Raw genomic sequence first — 16,622 nt, forward strand, 5'->3', positions numbered from 1 at the left:
TGAGTGAGCTCCAGCCCAATTGTAAACCAAGTCTCAGCGGCTTCATCTCTAAGGGCAGCCAGGTCAGGATGGTGTGTCCCCATGACAGCTCAACGGCAGGGCTCACAACTTCCCTGACAACAACACATCTACTGCAGCACAGGAAACACCAGGAAGACAAAACCGCCCACTCCATCCATCTCTCCCCAACAGGAGCCTACGGACACCTTGTTTGTTGTTCTGTGGCTAAGTCATGTCTGATAGTGAAGGACAGGGAAGACTGGTGTGCTGCAGTTCATGAGGTCGCAAAAAGTCGGACAGGGACCCCTTAGGATTGTCAAATAAAAACAAATCCAGGAACATCCTAGGCGGTCCAGTGGCTAAGATTCCACACTCCCAATGCAAGGGGCCTGGGTTCAATCCCTGGTCAGGGAATTAGATCCCACATGCCAACACTAAGACTCAGTGCAGCCAAATAAATAAATATTAAAAAAACAAACAAATCCAGACCTTGTAAGCAAAGACTATTCAAAAGGATTATTGGGGGGGGGGGGGGGGCGTGCAGAGTATTGTTTCAGAAGGAGAGGAATCTGTTACAAAAGGGAGAAAATTCTGACCATAAGGTCTTCCAGCACCTCTGCTAAGTCACTTCAGTCATGTCCGACTCTGTGCGACCCCATAGACGGCAGCCCACCAGGCTCCCCCGTCCCTGGGACTCTCCAGGCAAGAACACTGGAGTGGGTTACCATTTCCTTCTCCAATGCATGAAAGTGAAAAATGAAAGTGAAGCCGCTCAGTCGTGTCCGACTCTTAGCGACCCCATGGACTGCAGCCCAGCAGGCTCCTCCGCCCATGGGATTTTCCAGGCAAGAGTACTGGAGTGGGGTGCCATTGCCTTCTCCGTCCAGCACCTCTAGAGTTAGGCAAAAAGAATTTTCCTTTTGCAGGAAAACTTCATCAGGTGAAGCTTCAGATGGAGAGCAAAGAAGCAAATTATCCCCAAATGGCAACCAAGTAGGACCTCTGGGGAACTTTAAATCATCCACATCGGCCTTCAGGATTTGTGAGAAGAAGGACTCCCCGTAAAACCCCAAGGCCTTACTGCCCAGGTGAATTGTTTTTCTTCCCAAACAAAGGAAAAGCATTGGTTAGCTTCAACAACTGGCATTCGGAAGAATGCACTGCATAAATCAACTGCAGTCAATAGTTTACTTTTGGTGGGAATGGATGTTAGGAAAATGAAGCTTGGGAACAACAGGTATAGAGGAAGAACAGTGTCATTTATTGCTCAGAGGCCCTGGACAAGCCTCCACCCTAAGGCCTTAGGCTTTCTCACCAGTAAAACAGAATCACTTTTCTTAAGTTATGCAATATACTTTTTAGTTTAATTTAATATATTGGCTGTTTGGGATCTTCGCTGTTGCTCTGGATCTTCGTTATTTTATTTATTAGCTGTTCTTCTAACTGGGGAGAGCGGGGGCTGCTCTCTAGTTGCAGTGTGTGGGCTTCTCATTGCTGTGGCTTCTCTGGTGCAAAGGTTTAGGCACTTGGGCCTCAGTGGCTGTGGCTCATGGGCTCAGGAGTTGTGGCTCCCAGCTCTAGAGCACAGGCTCAGTAGTTGTGGGACACAGGCTTAGCTGCTCTGAGGCATGTAGGATCTTCCTGGATCAGGGATCAAACCTGTGTCTTCTGCATTGGCAGGCAGATTCTTTACCACTGAGTCACTAGCGAAGCCCCAAAACATAAGTATTATAGGGATTAGTACAAGGAATAATGAGGCCTTGATCCTTGTAATCTTCTACCATGAGCTTAAATGCCCCGAAGCTTTAATGCTTCTTTCCATACAGGCTATCGATTCATTCTGGGAAGAGGTTTTGAAGGATCTGTTTGAATCTTGATGGAAGCAGCGTTGTGAATTTCGCCAGTATCGGTCAGAGATTTTGCCCATATAGAAGGCAGTAGCTGATTCAATAGAAATAGATGATCATTGTTTGCAGAATCAGCCCTAGTACAGTATAGAGGGAGCAAATAAAAGATGTCGAAAAGTCGTTAAACTAACCTGGTTGGTTGCTTTGATGACTACTGTCAAATGCTAAAACAATTTCCCCCTTTTGGAAGAAAGAAATTCTGGCATATTTCTTTAAGAAGCCTCAGTCTAATAAGTGGGTGGGGCAGCAGAATTAAGGAGAAAGAAATGTGCAACTCCCAGGAGGCCTAAATGGAAGGGAATAGGTTCAGAGAAAGAAACCCCTGGAGGTTCAGTAGAGATCCCCACTATCTGAACCATTTTAACACACTAACACAGGGGCTATTTTATTTTTTTAATATTTATTTATTTGGCTGTGCCAGGTCTTAGTTGTGGCACATGGGATCTTTAACCGTGGGATGCAAATTCCTAGTTGCAGCATATGGGATCTAGTTCCCTGAACCTCAAAATATTTAGATAACTGGGATCGCATCTCTCAGAGACTTTTTTCTCTAGAGTAAAGAAATAATTCTCAAACAGCCTAAACAGCTCAAATTGCTCAAATAGCCTGCAGCTCAAATAGCCTGAAGGCCTAATACCGGCCAGTTCTAAGGGAAAGGTCTGGCCCCAGAGTAGTCAGGCCCTAAGCTGCTCAACAGAGTTCCAATAGAATAGCCCCTAATACAAATGAATTGGGCCAAGTTGAACCTGCACAGTTCCAATGAAACAGCCCCTGTTCCCAAGGGAATGGGCCAAAGTTTAGCCAGATCCACTTGGGACAGTCTGATTTCAAAATTAGGCCAAAACTTACATTCAAGAACAAGGCCTTAAAATAGCTCCCCAATAAAACCTGGAGAGCTTCACAATGCAAGGAGCATTCCTGCATTGCATCACAATGCAGCTTTCCTGGTTAAGACTCTATGCTTCCAGCGTAGGGGGTGTAGGTTTCATCCCCGGTTGGAGAACCAAGAACCCATATGCCGTGCAGCATGGCCAAAAAATAATTTCTTTCCCTTAATTAAAGAAAAAAATGCAAGGAGGGCAGAAGCTCAGACCCAAGAGAAAATCTAACCCTCAAATTCCAAGGCAGTGAGAAAAGCAGTAAGCAACATCAGGCTCAATATGCATACTGCACCCGCTTGCTCCCCAGCCTCTGAGTTCTCAGGGGTCTTGTCTAGAAACCTGTATGGGTCACCAAAATGTTGACCTTAAGCAGACTGCCAGCAATGGGAGGGGGAAAAAAAAAAAAGGTTTTATTTGGGATCAACAAAAAGTTGTAATTCAGGGTCCACAACCGTGGTGAGTCACATGCAAGTTCCCAGCAAAAAATAGAGAGGAGAACTCTTTTATAGAGAGGAAAGGGAAGTTGAGAGGGGACTACAGTAAGCATACAGCCATTCGTTGGCTGAGCTGTGACGGTCTCTCCATCGGCTGCGCTCTTGCAAGCAAGAAAAGGGAGTCTTTCTCCTTCTTGTTGGGCTCTGCTATTGTCACAGCGTGTGAGAGGTCCCCCTTCCGGTCCCCTGTCTCTATCTCATTAAGGTTTCTGTTCATTTCTTGGCTTCCTGGATGGCTCAGCAGGTCAAGAATCTGCCTCCTGCAATGCAGGAGTTGCAGGAGACTCAGATTTAGTCCCCGTGTCAGGAAGATGCCCTGGAGAGGAAATGGCAACCCACTTCAGTATTCTTGCCTGGAAAATACCATGAATAGAGGACGACAGTCCATACGGTCGCAAAGATTCAGACACAACTGAGCATGCATAGCAGAGCTGGCAATTTAGATCATAAAGAATCTGCCTGCAATGCAGGAGACCCGGCTTTGACCCCTGGGTCAGGAAGATTCCCTGGAGAAGGGAACGGCTGCCCACTTTTATACTTCTTGCCTTCTGCGTTTTGTTCTCTCCTTTTCATGACTCCTCAGAGAATCCTTAATAGCTCCCTCCAACCCGTGGATGAGCCACTGGGCCATTATTGCAATAGTCTTTCATGGATAAAGACCTATTCTTGCTGTCAAAGTTTCCCCAAAGCACAGTCGCAAGGTAATGGTATAAAGTTGGTAAGCTTGGGTATCTCCCTAGTGGTCCAGCAGCTAAGATGCCACACTCCCAGTGCAGGGGGCCCAAATTCGATCCCTAGTCAGGGAACTAGATCCCACACACCACAGCTCAGAGCTCACACACCACTGCTGAAGACTCTGCGTACCACGACCAACATCAAAGATCTCGCATGCCACAACTAAGACCTAGGGCAGCCAAATAAATAAATGTATTTTTTTTAATTTTACAGATGATAAATTTTTTATGTTTTAGAGCTGTTACATTTTTGTAAATTTTATGTTTTTAGATCTGTTTCTTCATTTTTTAAATTACCGGTATTTCATCCCTGAAGAACAGCATGGCGTATCAGAAAGCCAGAGACCCCAAAACTAGTTTGATGGTCATTCAAGACAGTCATGATGCTGCCTCAGAAAAGGAATGTCACTGCTGTCTCAGGGGCGCAGGGCCTCTTCTGGGCCCTGAGGTGCAGATCATTTCACCCTGGCTCCCAGTGTTCAAGTACTTTGGCCCACATGCCAGGACCCTACCAACCTACACAACATCCTTTTGCAAATTAGCTAAGCACACTCCTTCTTCATAGAGCCAGCACTCTCTACACATGGCCAGCTGGTAGAAGGAAACTTTATGCAGAGAAAAAGCTATCCTACCTCTGGATAGAAGCAGGCCTATGTCACAGTGCATGACGTGGCCAGCAAAATGTACACTAGAATTCACAAACCCCTCTACCTTCTGCCTTTGTTTAGTGCACAAACCTCATAACCACATTTGGCAGGCCTGTCCATGACTTCCTCCAACAGTTCAGTTCAGTTCAGTTGCTCAGCTGTGTCTGACTCTGTGACCCCATGGACTGCAGCACAACAGGCCTCCCTGTCCATCACCAACTCCCGGAGTTTACTCAAACTCATGTCCATCGAGTCGGTGATGCCATCCAACTATCTCTTCCTCTGTTGTCCCCTTCTCCTCCTGCCTTCAATCTTTCCCAGCATCAGGGTCTTTTCCAATGAGTCAGTTCTTCACATCACGTGGACCAAAGTATTGGAGTTTCAGCTTCAGCATCAGTCCTTCCAGTGAACATTCAGGACTGATCTCCTTTAGGATGGACTGATTGGATCTCCTTGCAGTCCAAGGGACTCTTAAGAGTCTTCTCCAACATCACAGTTCAGAAGCATCAACCAGCAGCCCCAAAGTCTGACTTGCCTCCATAGGACCTCTCCACCTAACAAGTTAATTGCTCATTTGGCCTTTTTGGGGTCTCTGCTGCCCCTCAGCTGGACCTACTCTATTTCTGGCATTTCCTCCTGCTAAATCCACTGACTCAAACCGCCAGGACCCCTGGGAAGTCCACACTCCTAGTGCCACCACCACCATCATCACCATCCAAAATTCTTCCCCAGCTCATAGTGCATGAAAGAATTCACCCATGTGTTTACAGCCAAGTCTCACATACAGAAGTTCAAATGCATTTCCTTTCAGATCCCTGCCTGGCTCTTCAGATCCAAGCCTTCTTTGTCTTCAGAGCTTTTTTTCCCTGGGGAATACTTGGGAAGGGGTGGAGTGACTGCCCTCCTAACAAGTGACCCTTCATCCACATGATCAGCCAGTTTTATTGGAAAATGCCTCATTCCCTGGGCCTTGTATATTACTTCTTATGTTGTATAAAGTGTTCAGACCAACAAAAATTGAGACCCAAATAGAGGAGAGTCATTTTAGCGGGAGTTATTGAACTGCTATGTAGTATCTATTCTGGCTGACCCCACCAGGGTCAGTCTCCTCCATCCATTTCTTATCTCAGTGGAAACATCATTTTCATGGAACAAAATAAACCCTCTCCCATTCCTTTTAAGAAAGGGAAGAGAGAAAGAAAATAAATAACTGCTGACATCCAACCTGTTAATGACTTTGTGGCTCCCCACGAAAGCTTCTTACAGAATTTTGCTTTTCCTCTCAGGCTCTCCAAGATTAAACTAAAATTAGTTCGATATGAAAGGCTGCAGCCTTGTCATCGCTTATGAAAAGGAAGCTATCCCCCTGCTCCCATGCTCCTGGCCCTGTTCTTGCAGGAGTAGGATCAATGTCACCGCCAAGGCTGGCATGTCATCGGTGTTGGCAGGTACCACCGTGAGTGCGGCAGAGAGGCGGGTGTCCCACTGACAGCATCAGCTGTTGTTTCGCGTGTTCCCAGTCGGGATGTCACATACAACAGAAGGAGACGGCAGGGAAGAGCCCCAACAAGCAACGGGTGTCACAAGGAGAATTCTCTTGAGCTGTCCCCCGGCCTCTCCCTCCTGTTTACAACAGAGATGCCCAGATCCCCTTCCCTCAGTCCCCCGGCGCACAAAAATGAACATCTAAATCTGCCTTGGACTCACATCATTCATTCATTCATTCATTCACTATTTATTGAGCCCTTCTCTTATGAGCTGAATATTGTCTCCTGCCAAATTCACACATTGGTGTCCTAGCTCTACTATGATTCAGAATGTGACTGTATTTGAAGATATAGGTCATTAAAAAATGAGTAAGTTAAAAGTAGGCTCTTGGGATGTGCAACAAGCCACAAAGGTTTCTGTACAGCATAGGAAAATTTGAACTATAGTCAGTATCTTATAATAACCTATGATGGAAAATAGTTTCAAAAGTAATATATGTATATAACTGAATCACCTTACTATACACCTGAAACATTATAAGTCAACTATACTTCAATAAAATATACATATTTTTAAAAAGGAGGCTCTTTGGGTGGCCCCTAATCCAGTGCCAATTCTCACCTTGTTCAGCCTTCTGTTGTCTACTTCCCTACAAGACAGTAATCTCCACCATGCAGGTACTTGGGCCATCGTAGCCTTCAAACAGTGCTGGGCCCACTGTAGGCACCCAATAAGTATCTGTGGAATGCTTGAATCATACCTGCAGACGGACCATAATAAGGTGCTTAGAAAACAGAGATGATGGTGGTGATGATAACGACAATGATGATGGTGTTGATGATGGTGATGGTGGTCATGGTGATGATGCTGATGATGGTGGTGATAATTATGGTGTTGATGATGGTGGTGGTGGTGGTGATGATGATCAAAATTCAATGAAAACTAAATGAACTGACCATCCCCAAACGACAGTGCTTTCCCTGCAGGTGGGTAAGGAGGAGATCTTTAAATCCCTCTCCTTGAACTAGCCCTAATGAGGCTCAGAGGAATCAATCCAAAGTTGTCCAGTTTTAGGACTTAAGAACAACATCTAGGAATGAATTGAATCCTGGGAGGTAAAACCAACAGGGAATACTGGGTTTGGCTAAATCTCAGGGTGATAAATCATGAAGCTGGAACCACGTGGGGACACCCTAGCCAAGTTCCTTTCTCCCCCAGAATTGAGCCTCCACCAGCCAACCACTACTTCTGGTCCAGGGGTCACTTTCACCCTCCTTCTGCTAAGTGTCCTTACACAAGCACTGAAGTCCTCTCGAGCACCAGCCACACACATACTTGGTGATGTTTCTCTCTTGCTTTGACCACAAGGACACTTAGGACCAATTAGCTGTGCCTACCCCTTAGTTCCAGCATTAGTAAAACTATCCAACTTTTTAGCCTATATTCTTACATATTATGATTTCATTCTGGCCTGTCTTCCTCTTCTACTTTTATTTTCCCCTTATCCTGATTCATTCTTCTCCTTATTTCCTATTTTAATGTGCAGCTTTTGCTTTCTAAACTGCCTCGGCTTCTTTGGAATTGTTGCATTCTCACGCAGTTGCCTTTGATTCTTTGTCACCTTAGGAGACCGAACCCAGGTCTTCTGCACTTCAGGCAGATTCTTCCCCATCTGAGTCACCAAAGGCGTCCCATACATTGGCAGCCGGAGCCTCAACGCTGGCACAGCAGGCTTTGAACTGGGATGGGGGCTACTGAGAAAGAGCCAGAACCCAGGCTTTCTGCACTTCCTAAGTGGGAGCCAGGAGATCACATTCCACTCATCCCAGACACACAAAAGCCCTAAATCCCTGAGAAAATGTCAAGTGCCTCCCAAGCGTTTGATTTCAAGGACCAAGCTCTCTATTTCCCACAGAGCCTGCTTCCCTTCCATTTAAACTCACGAAGCCCTTTAAGGACTGGTTGAAAATAATAGAACCTGCCTGGAGAGAGTCAAGGGAGACATATTGAGTTTGCAGGTGCCCCAGCCCCTGCCCTCCCAGGAGGCCCACCCCACCTCCATCTCCCAGGCACATATGCCTGTGCATGTGTATACACACTCACACACACACAGGGCACACACACACACACACACACACACAGGCCATGCCCCACACACACGCATGCATACACACACCATCCACATACATTTTCCCCTTCAACTCTCTCCCAGGAGCTGATGCATCAGTCCACAAAGACCCTGGGAAGTCCAAGATACTAATTGGTCTGCCCAGATTCACATGAGGTGCTCAGGCCATATGGTAACCAGATCGAGGCCTGGAAGACACATGCAGAAAATACAGGTAGGTAAGTACATTTACCAGTACCAGAAACGACCCTCACTGGCACATGGAATCTTTAGCTGGAAGTAGATCAGAAAACAAACAGCGCTGGTGGAAGAGGGTACCAGATAGGCTCAGATTCCTTCTGGCCGGTGTGCAGAAGTGAGTAGCCTACAGAAAAGTGGAGGATGGACTGTGATTCTGGATCAGGGAGGCACAGAGTGTGAATCCAAGGCAGCAGGGCTTCTGCTGTTTTCCAGACCAACTGGCTTATTTTACAGACGAGGAAACTGAGGCTCAGAGGCCCATCGTCTGCTGTATGCAGTTTGGCAGGTTATTGTCTCCCAGAAGTCCAGCCTGCCTGGAGCCTGCCCCACACTCAGAACGCCACACCTCTGAGAACTTCCACAAGCTTCTTTCAGCCTGAGGGACCCTAGGTTCCCTCCTTACTCTCCCCCTGCTTCCAAGTATGTCCAAGTGTAGAAGCGGAGGAGCAGGGAAGAGGCACAACTCAAGAGAAAAGGGTCCTGACCTGGGCAATTTACACCCACCTCTGGGGCTTGGTGTCTCTTCTATAAAGTGGGAGGATAATAAGTTCCCTCCCGGCTCTGCTGCTCCCTGATCCGATACCACTCCAGAGAGCCAGTAGAACCGGGATGCTCACGAACTTTGCCCTTCACTTGCCCTTACAGGCCCCCCTTTCCAGGACGGGCTTCTCCCTTCTGCTGCTGCCCCAACAGAAAAGCTCAAAGTTCTCATACTAGCCCAGCTTCTTGGGTCATGGAGAAAAGATCATTAGGAAGAATAATTTACAATGAATGATTTAAAAAAAAAAAAAAAAGCACAGATCCTGGAAGATCTCTTCAGTGGTACAGTGGATATGAATCCACCTGCCGATGCAGCGTACACGGGTTCGATCCCTGGTTTGGGAGGGGATCGAACCTCACCACATGCCATAAAAGCAACTAAGCCCATGCACCACGGCTACTGAAGCACGTGCAGCCTAAAGCCCTTGCTCCACAAGAGAAACCGCTGCGATGAGAAGCCACGCAGCGCAACGAACAGGACCCCCTGCTGTAACTAGAGAAAGCCCAAGAGCAACAGTGAGGACTTAGCACGAAACAACAACAACAACAACAACAACAGATCCTGAAGAGGGCAGTGCCAAACCCAACAGTCTGGCAGGAAAGTTGAGCCCAAGCCTAAAACGAGGTCCTCCGACTCCCAGCTCAGCACCCTCCCGGGGCCAGCCAAGGTGTTGGCTACCTCTGGGGTGCATCCTCTCAAGGCCGGGATGACCCCACACACAGCTTGCCCTGCCTGGGTCTCAGCGTCCTGGGACCGTGTCTCTGGCACACATGCATGGTCCTAAATGGTCAGTAAATGAAGATAAGATACCTGGGGTGGGAGACACCTGCTGTGCGCAGAATCTTTGCCAAGCCTCAGGGCCACTCCTGCCCCGGCAGGGACCCTCCCGCGGGGCCCCATCCACTGCGTCTCAGCTCACATCACCGCGCTCCTCTCACCTCCTCACCAGGGCTGCCCTCTTGCTGCCTGAGATTCTTGACAACCAGACCTTCTCCAGGCCTAACGTGTGTGCCACCTGGAAGAAGGGGTGATGAGAGCCCCCTCTTCACCCACAGCTTTCCAAGGAAAGAGCAGAATCACCAGCATGACTCACAGAGCCCTTCGAAACCCAGGGCCCTGGTCACCTCTTCGGGGCATCTCCCCCTGTTTATCCTGGAGATCGATGCCCCCACTGCCCTGAGTCACTGCTCCCATCACCAGGCCTTTCCCAGGCCAGGAATGCCCACTCCTTGCATCTAGAAAGCACCCTCCATCCCCAGTACAAATCATCTGCTCTCCCTCCTCGGCCCCCAGAGCACCCAGCATGTGCTGTCTCAGCAGGCTGTTGGACTATAAGACACTCTTCTGGGCTAAGTAAGACCCCAACCCCGGTCTCCACAGCAGTCTGGGATGCCCTCCATGCCAGCCCTATCCTCATCACTTTACTTCTCAGTGCCCACCCCCGACTCTGAGACCCCTGAGGACAGGGACCCTCTACCCCATGCCCAGCTCAGAGCCTGACCACATGCTGCCAATGGATCACATCCATTATCATGATTAGGATCATTATTGTCTCATCTCAAGAAAAGGAGAAAACTCAGCATTTCCTCCAGCAGAACAAAGAGAAAGTATTAGTCGCTTAGTCGTGTCCGACTCTTTAAGACCCCAGGGACTATATAAAGCCCACCAGGCTCCTTCGTTCATGGAATTCTCCAGGCAAGAATACTGGAGTTCTGCTCATTTTTCTTTCCTGTCCATCTCAAGGCAGAGGGAAAGCAAACCATTCCCCAGGGATAAAAGGGAGGTTCTAACCTCAGAAAAGAAGCATCATCCAAGTCAAATATTGCATAGAAGAGAGAGTGGCAACTGACGTTACCACCCAAACAGGGACAGAGCTGGAAGGGAAGGGGTCGCTGTGAATGACCAGCCTCGCAGGGACAGTAGCTGCGCCCAGGGACTGCCCTGAGCACACCTGCCCATGTGCTCCAACCTCCAAACCAGCTGAGAGGGCTGGTCCCTGACTGTGGACCAACAGGTCACCCAGAGCTGACCTGGCCACCAGGGCCACTGTCTCTGTGGAAAGGACACGGATCAGAGGCCCAGCCCTATTCTCCCAGCATCTCCACGCAACAGCTCCAAAGGGACGGGTCCCACCCACAGAGTTGCTTTCTAGAACGAAAAGAGATCATCCTGGGGCATTGAGGTTTCCCGGCAGGGGGCAAAGGATGTCCAGAGGCCAGCTGTCTCCCCCAGACGACGCTCAGACGTCCTGCAGGGGTGAGCCCACCTGCTCTCTGCAGGCAGGGATCTCAGCCCCGGAAACCTGCCGGTGGGGCGCCCCAGCGTCCTCAGGCTGGAATGTGGCCTTGCAGGGTCCCGCCAGGAAAGTCGGTTCACACACAGGGTGAGGCCTGTGACCGCGGGACCCTTGTCAGCATCTACAGTGTAGAAGGCACATGCCATCGCCATCTGAAATACACTGGGCCGTTTATCTGTCTACAGGTTTCATCTCAGCCCTCTCTCAGCCACGAACTCCATGGAGCTGATCCTGTGTCTGCCTCGTTTACCACTGGATTTCCAAGGCCTAGGTCAGTGCCTGGCACACAGTAGGCCCTCGGTGAACAAGGGCTGAATACGCAGACAGACACAGTGCCGCCGGGCTGTTCTGTCCGTCATAGTGGGGCAGGTGGATAGGGACTCTTTCTAGAAGAGAAAGGAACAGACATCACCTCCCTGTCTGCCCTTGAAGCTGATCCTTTGCCAGGGGCAGGGGAGACACAAGGGGAAATGGGAAGGGCCTGGGTCTCTGACATCCTTCCCACTGGCTCCTTAAGACCTGGAATCCCGACCTGAGAGCTGAGCCTTCTTGATGATGGCAGGCACGGGGAGGGGTCTGGAGGGCCCACGCCAGCCCCATCGAGGAGGACATAGATCCAGAAACAGCTGACCCTCCCTCTGCCCCGCTGCACAACAACGCCCCATAGAGCTGGTCACTCATCCTTTCAAACGCAGACGTACCAGAAAGACCTGTGCTCTCCAAGACTCCCGTTCCCGGCCGAGGCCGGACATGTCCTGTCACTCTGGTCCCCTCTGCTTTAGGATCCCAAATGCTCACTGTTCCCCCAGCAACCATGACCTGAGCCTTGGCATGTCCCGCCCCGGGCTCTGCAGTCTGCATGTGCCACCCCCTTTAATCCTCTTCGCATTTCGGGCAATGAACCAAGAGACTCAGTGCCAGCTGCCTGGATTACCAGCCAAAACAGGGCCAAGCGGGAAGCACCGACCCTGACAGGGGCTGCCTTGCTCAGAGTCCCTGGTGGCAGCGGGGGGTGGTCCGCCAGGCCTGGGTGCCCAGCTAAATGGAGAGCAGAGTCCTCATTCCCACCCCGCCACCAAGGCGCCAAAGAGCCCGTGTTGGGGGCCTCTCCCGGCTGCAGACAGGCCTGAGCCCAGGGAGCCGCGAACGTCTTCCACGAATCAACAGAGACACCTGGTGGCTGGCACAGGCGCGCCCGTTCAGGCCACCGGTGCCCGTCCAGCCTGGACTCCCAGGCCCGCCACCTGGCCCAGCCGCCCCAGCCAGTGCGCCAGCCTGACGGGCCCAGCCTCCTCCCTGAGGCCAGCGGTCCTCCCCGAGGACTCCAGGGGTCCTGCCAGGCAGGGGGATCCCCGCCCTGGGTCCCTGCCCCTCCAGCTGAAGGGGTGGTCCTGCCCCCGGGAGGAACTCTCACTAGTCAAAGAAGATACGACGTGTGCTTGGTCGCTCAGTCATGTCCAGCTCTTTGCGAACCCATGGACTATAGCCTGCCAGGCTCCTCCGTCCAGGGGATTCTCCAGACCAGAATACTGGAGGGGGTTGCCATGCCCCCCCTCCAGGGGATCTTCCCAACCCAGGGATCGAACCCAGGTTTCCCAAATTGCGGGCGGATTCTTTACCATCCAAGCCAAGTCAAGTAAGATAAATAAGTCTCTTACTGCCGGGGGAAGGATGAGGGGAATGGATAGTTAGGGAGTTTGGAGTGGACATGTACATACATGCTATTGATGCATTTTAAGGCTAATCAGCAAAGACCTTTTGTAGAGCACAGGAAAGTCTGCTCAAGGTTATGTGGCAGCATGGATGGGAGGGGAGTCTGGGGGGAACAGACACATGTATATGTATCACTGAGTCCCTCTGCTGTCCGTCTGAAACCATGACAACATTGTTAACTGGCTATGCTGCTGCTAAGTCGCTTCAGTTGTGTCCGACTCTGTGCGACCCCATAGGCGGCAGCCCACCAGGCTCCTCCATCCCTGGGATTCTCCAGGCAAGAACAACGGAGCGGGTTGCCATTTCCTTCTCCACTGCATGAAAGTGAAAAGTGAAAGTGAAGTTGCTCAGTCGTGTCCGACTCTTCGCGACCCCATGGACTGCAGCCTACCAGGCTCCTCCATCCATGGGATTCCCCAGGCAAGAGTACTGGAGTGGGGTGCCATTGCCTTCTCCAGTTAACTGGCTGTACCCCCATCCAAAATGAACAGCTTTTTTAAAAAATCACCTCTTCTTAGCAGAATTTCTTCTGTAAGGACCACTCACAAGCCCAACTCAGGGCCCAGGAGGCCCCCACATACCCCGCTGTCCAGCCTTCCACCACCTACTCGGCAAGCTACAGCTGGAAGGCCACCTCCTCCGAAGCCTTCCAAGGTCCCCCATCCTCCCAGAAATGCATCTCCCCACAGGGACCACATCTTCCAACTGAACCTAGGGGCTACATGTCCCTAAGGCACGTGGTTCTTCAGCTTTGACTAGACTGCAACTTTCTCACTTTTCTCCCAGCAACATCCAAAATTGTACTTTTTTTTTTTTCAGTGAATCATTTTGAACTCACGGATGTGAGTGGTAGGTTCTGCAGAGGCAGTTTTATTTAGATACAGGGGATTTTTTTAAATTGTGGTAAAATACACATAACATAAAGCTTACCATCTTAACCATTCCTTAGTGTTGTTGTTCAGTCACTTCAGTCATGTCTGACTCTTTGCGAACAGGGACTGCAGCATGCCAGGCTTCCCGGTCCTTCACCATCTCCAGAAGTTTGCTCAAACTCCTGTCCTCATGTCCATTGAGTCAGTGATGCCATCCAACCATCTCATCGTCTGTCATCTCCTTCTCCTCCTGCCTTTCATCTTTCCCAGCATCAGGGTCTTTTCCAATGAGATGGTGGCTCAAACCAACACAAAACTGTTCTCAGTTCTGGAGGACAGAAGTCCAAAAATGAAGATCTCAAGAGGGTTGCTTCCCTCTGGAGGTTCTAGAAGAAAGCCCACTTCCTAGGCTTTGTCACTTTCTTGAGGCCATCTGCATTCCTGGGCTCATGGCCCCCTCTTCCAATCTTCAAAATCAGCAGCGAAACATCTTCAAATCTCTTTCTCTCTCTGACTCTGATCCTATCATCACATCTCTTTCTCTGTCTCCGATTTTGCTGCCTCCTTTCCAAGAACCCTATGACTACATCAAACCCATGTACATAGTTCAAGATCATCTATCCACCTCAAGGTCCTTTATAATCACATCTACAAAGTCCCTTGTGCCACACAAGCTACAGGTTCTATTGATCAGGACAAGAACATCTCTGGGGCCATCATTCCTCCTTCTGCACTAGACAGGGGAGCAGAGTTAGACACCTCCTTTTTCAGAGGAGAAGGAAACTCTTAGGAATGGCCTTCTGCGCCCGCATGATGCCATGGTGGGGGCCTCCTGTTTGTCGTTCACTCTGCCATTTTTAAGTTTCTGATCCAAGCTGCAGAGTCACCTTTCATCCTCCCAGTGACTCTGGGAGGTAAGCGGTACAACGGTCAGCACCCCCAGCTTTCAGGTGGGTGCACAGGAGGCCCACAGCTCACATCAAGGGTGCCCTTAGCCCCGTGCCTGGCGGATGGCAAGATCTCAGCAGATGGCAGTGGTGATGGTGATGTGGTGGCAAGGTTGGTCACCTGCTGTAGGGGCACCCCCCCTTCCATACATGGGCCCCACAGACAGCAACGGGATGTGACCATGTTATCCACCATCCTGACCACGCCCCCACCCCCAGCGCCCCCACCCCAGCCCACCTCTGAGCCTCCAGCCTCTCCATCTCCCAGACCAGAGGTTCTCCAGGGTGCTTCCCAGCCCAGCAGCACCAGCCGCAGCTGTAAACATACTAGAAATGCAATTCATTCCTGGTACCACACCCGGGACCTGCCGAATCAGAAATTCTGGGATGGGACCAGCGTTCCTGGTTTTAAGGAGCTCTCTGGGTGAATCTGACGAGGCTCGGATGTTAGGATTCCTCTCTGAGCCCTCCTCGCACCCTCCCAACCCAGAGCTTAGCTGGGCTCCTTTAGGGCCAATCTTGTATTGCTATACACGTGCGTGTGCGCTAAGACACTTCAGTTGTGTCTGACTCTTTGCGACCCAGTGGACTGTAGCTCACCAGGCTCCTCTGTCCATGGAATTCTCCCAACAAGAACACTGGAGTGGGTTGCCATGCCCTCCTCCAAGGGATCTTCCCAATCCAGGGATCGAACCCCAAGTCTCTTAAGTCTCCGGCATTGGCAGGCAAGTTCTTTACCACTAGCGCCACCTGAAAAGCCCAAAACAGGCCAGAATAAAGCCGAACTGAACTGAACTTGATGGCCGTGAAGAAGAGGGACGCAGGGCGTAGCAGGTAAAAATCTATAGGATTTGGTAACAGCGTGGAGGGAGGTCCCTGTGTTGCTCTGCTTGATCACAATCAGGATTCCACCTCTGCCTGGCAGGAAGCCATTACCACCTCACCCCACCCTGAGGACTGGGTGCAGGCCTTGTGTGGAGTAGGTGACGTCTTCCCAGGGCCTGGCTGGCCCAGGAGCAGGACCTAGACCCCAGCCGAGCTGTGTATATATCCTAGACCCCACTCTGTATATTTCTTGTGTGTGTGTGTGTGTGTGTGTGTGCACGCGCGTGTGCATGTGCAAGTTTCTCCATCCTCCCCACCCCGAACTCTAACTTCCTCGCGCAGGAGCTGAGTCTTCTCAGAAGATCCAAGACACAGAGAGAAAGCAAATGTTAGTTATCCAGATGTTAAGTGCAGGCAACTCAATCCATGTGACTTGGACCTCACTAAATCACTAATGACAGGACTCCAGCATCAGCTCCAGGGAGGGGAGCCTTGACCTCAGTCGCAGCCACGCTGACACCTTCCTCTGTGGCTTTGGCGGACATGGCACAGCTGCTGGATGGAGAGAGAGGCTGGCTGCACGCATCCTCAGCGCTTGGATCTTTGAGCCCATCGGGCACCATCTGATGCAGGAGCCCTGGCGCTGCTCTGCTGAGAGCTGCCGGGACAGCGAGCGAGTGGAGTTTCTTCCGTGGTTTTCAGACAGTGCTCCAGACGGCCCAAGAGTGCCCGCAGAGGAGCCGTGGGCCACAGACGGGGCGAGGGCGCTCCACAGCCCCACCCCACACTGGCCTCGCTTCCTCCAGAGCATCTCCAGGCATCCTGGGAGCCTAAGAAATAAAGGAGTGCCCTAGGGGCTTCCCTGGTGGTCCAGTGGTTAAGACTTTGCCTTCCCGTGCACAGGGTTCA

Source organism: Odocoileus virginianus, chromosome 33 (assembly GCF_023699985.2).
Source record: "Odocoileus virginianus isolate 20LAN1187 ecotype Illinois chromosome 33, Ovbor_1.2, whole genome shotgun sequence".
Lineage (NCBI taxonomy): Eukaryota > Metazoa > Chordata > Mammalia > Artiodactyla > Cervidae > Odocoileus > Odocoileus virginianus.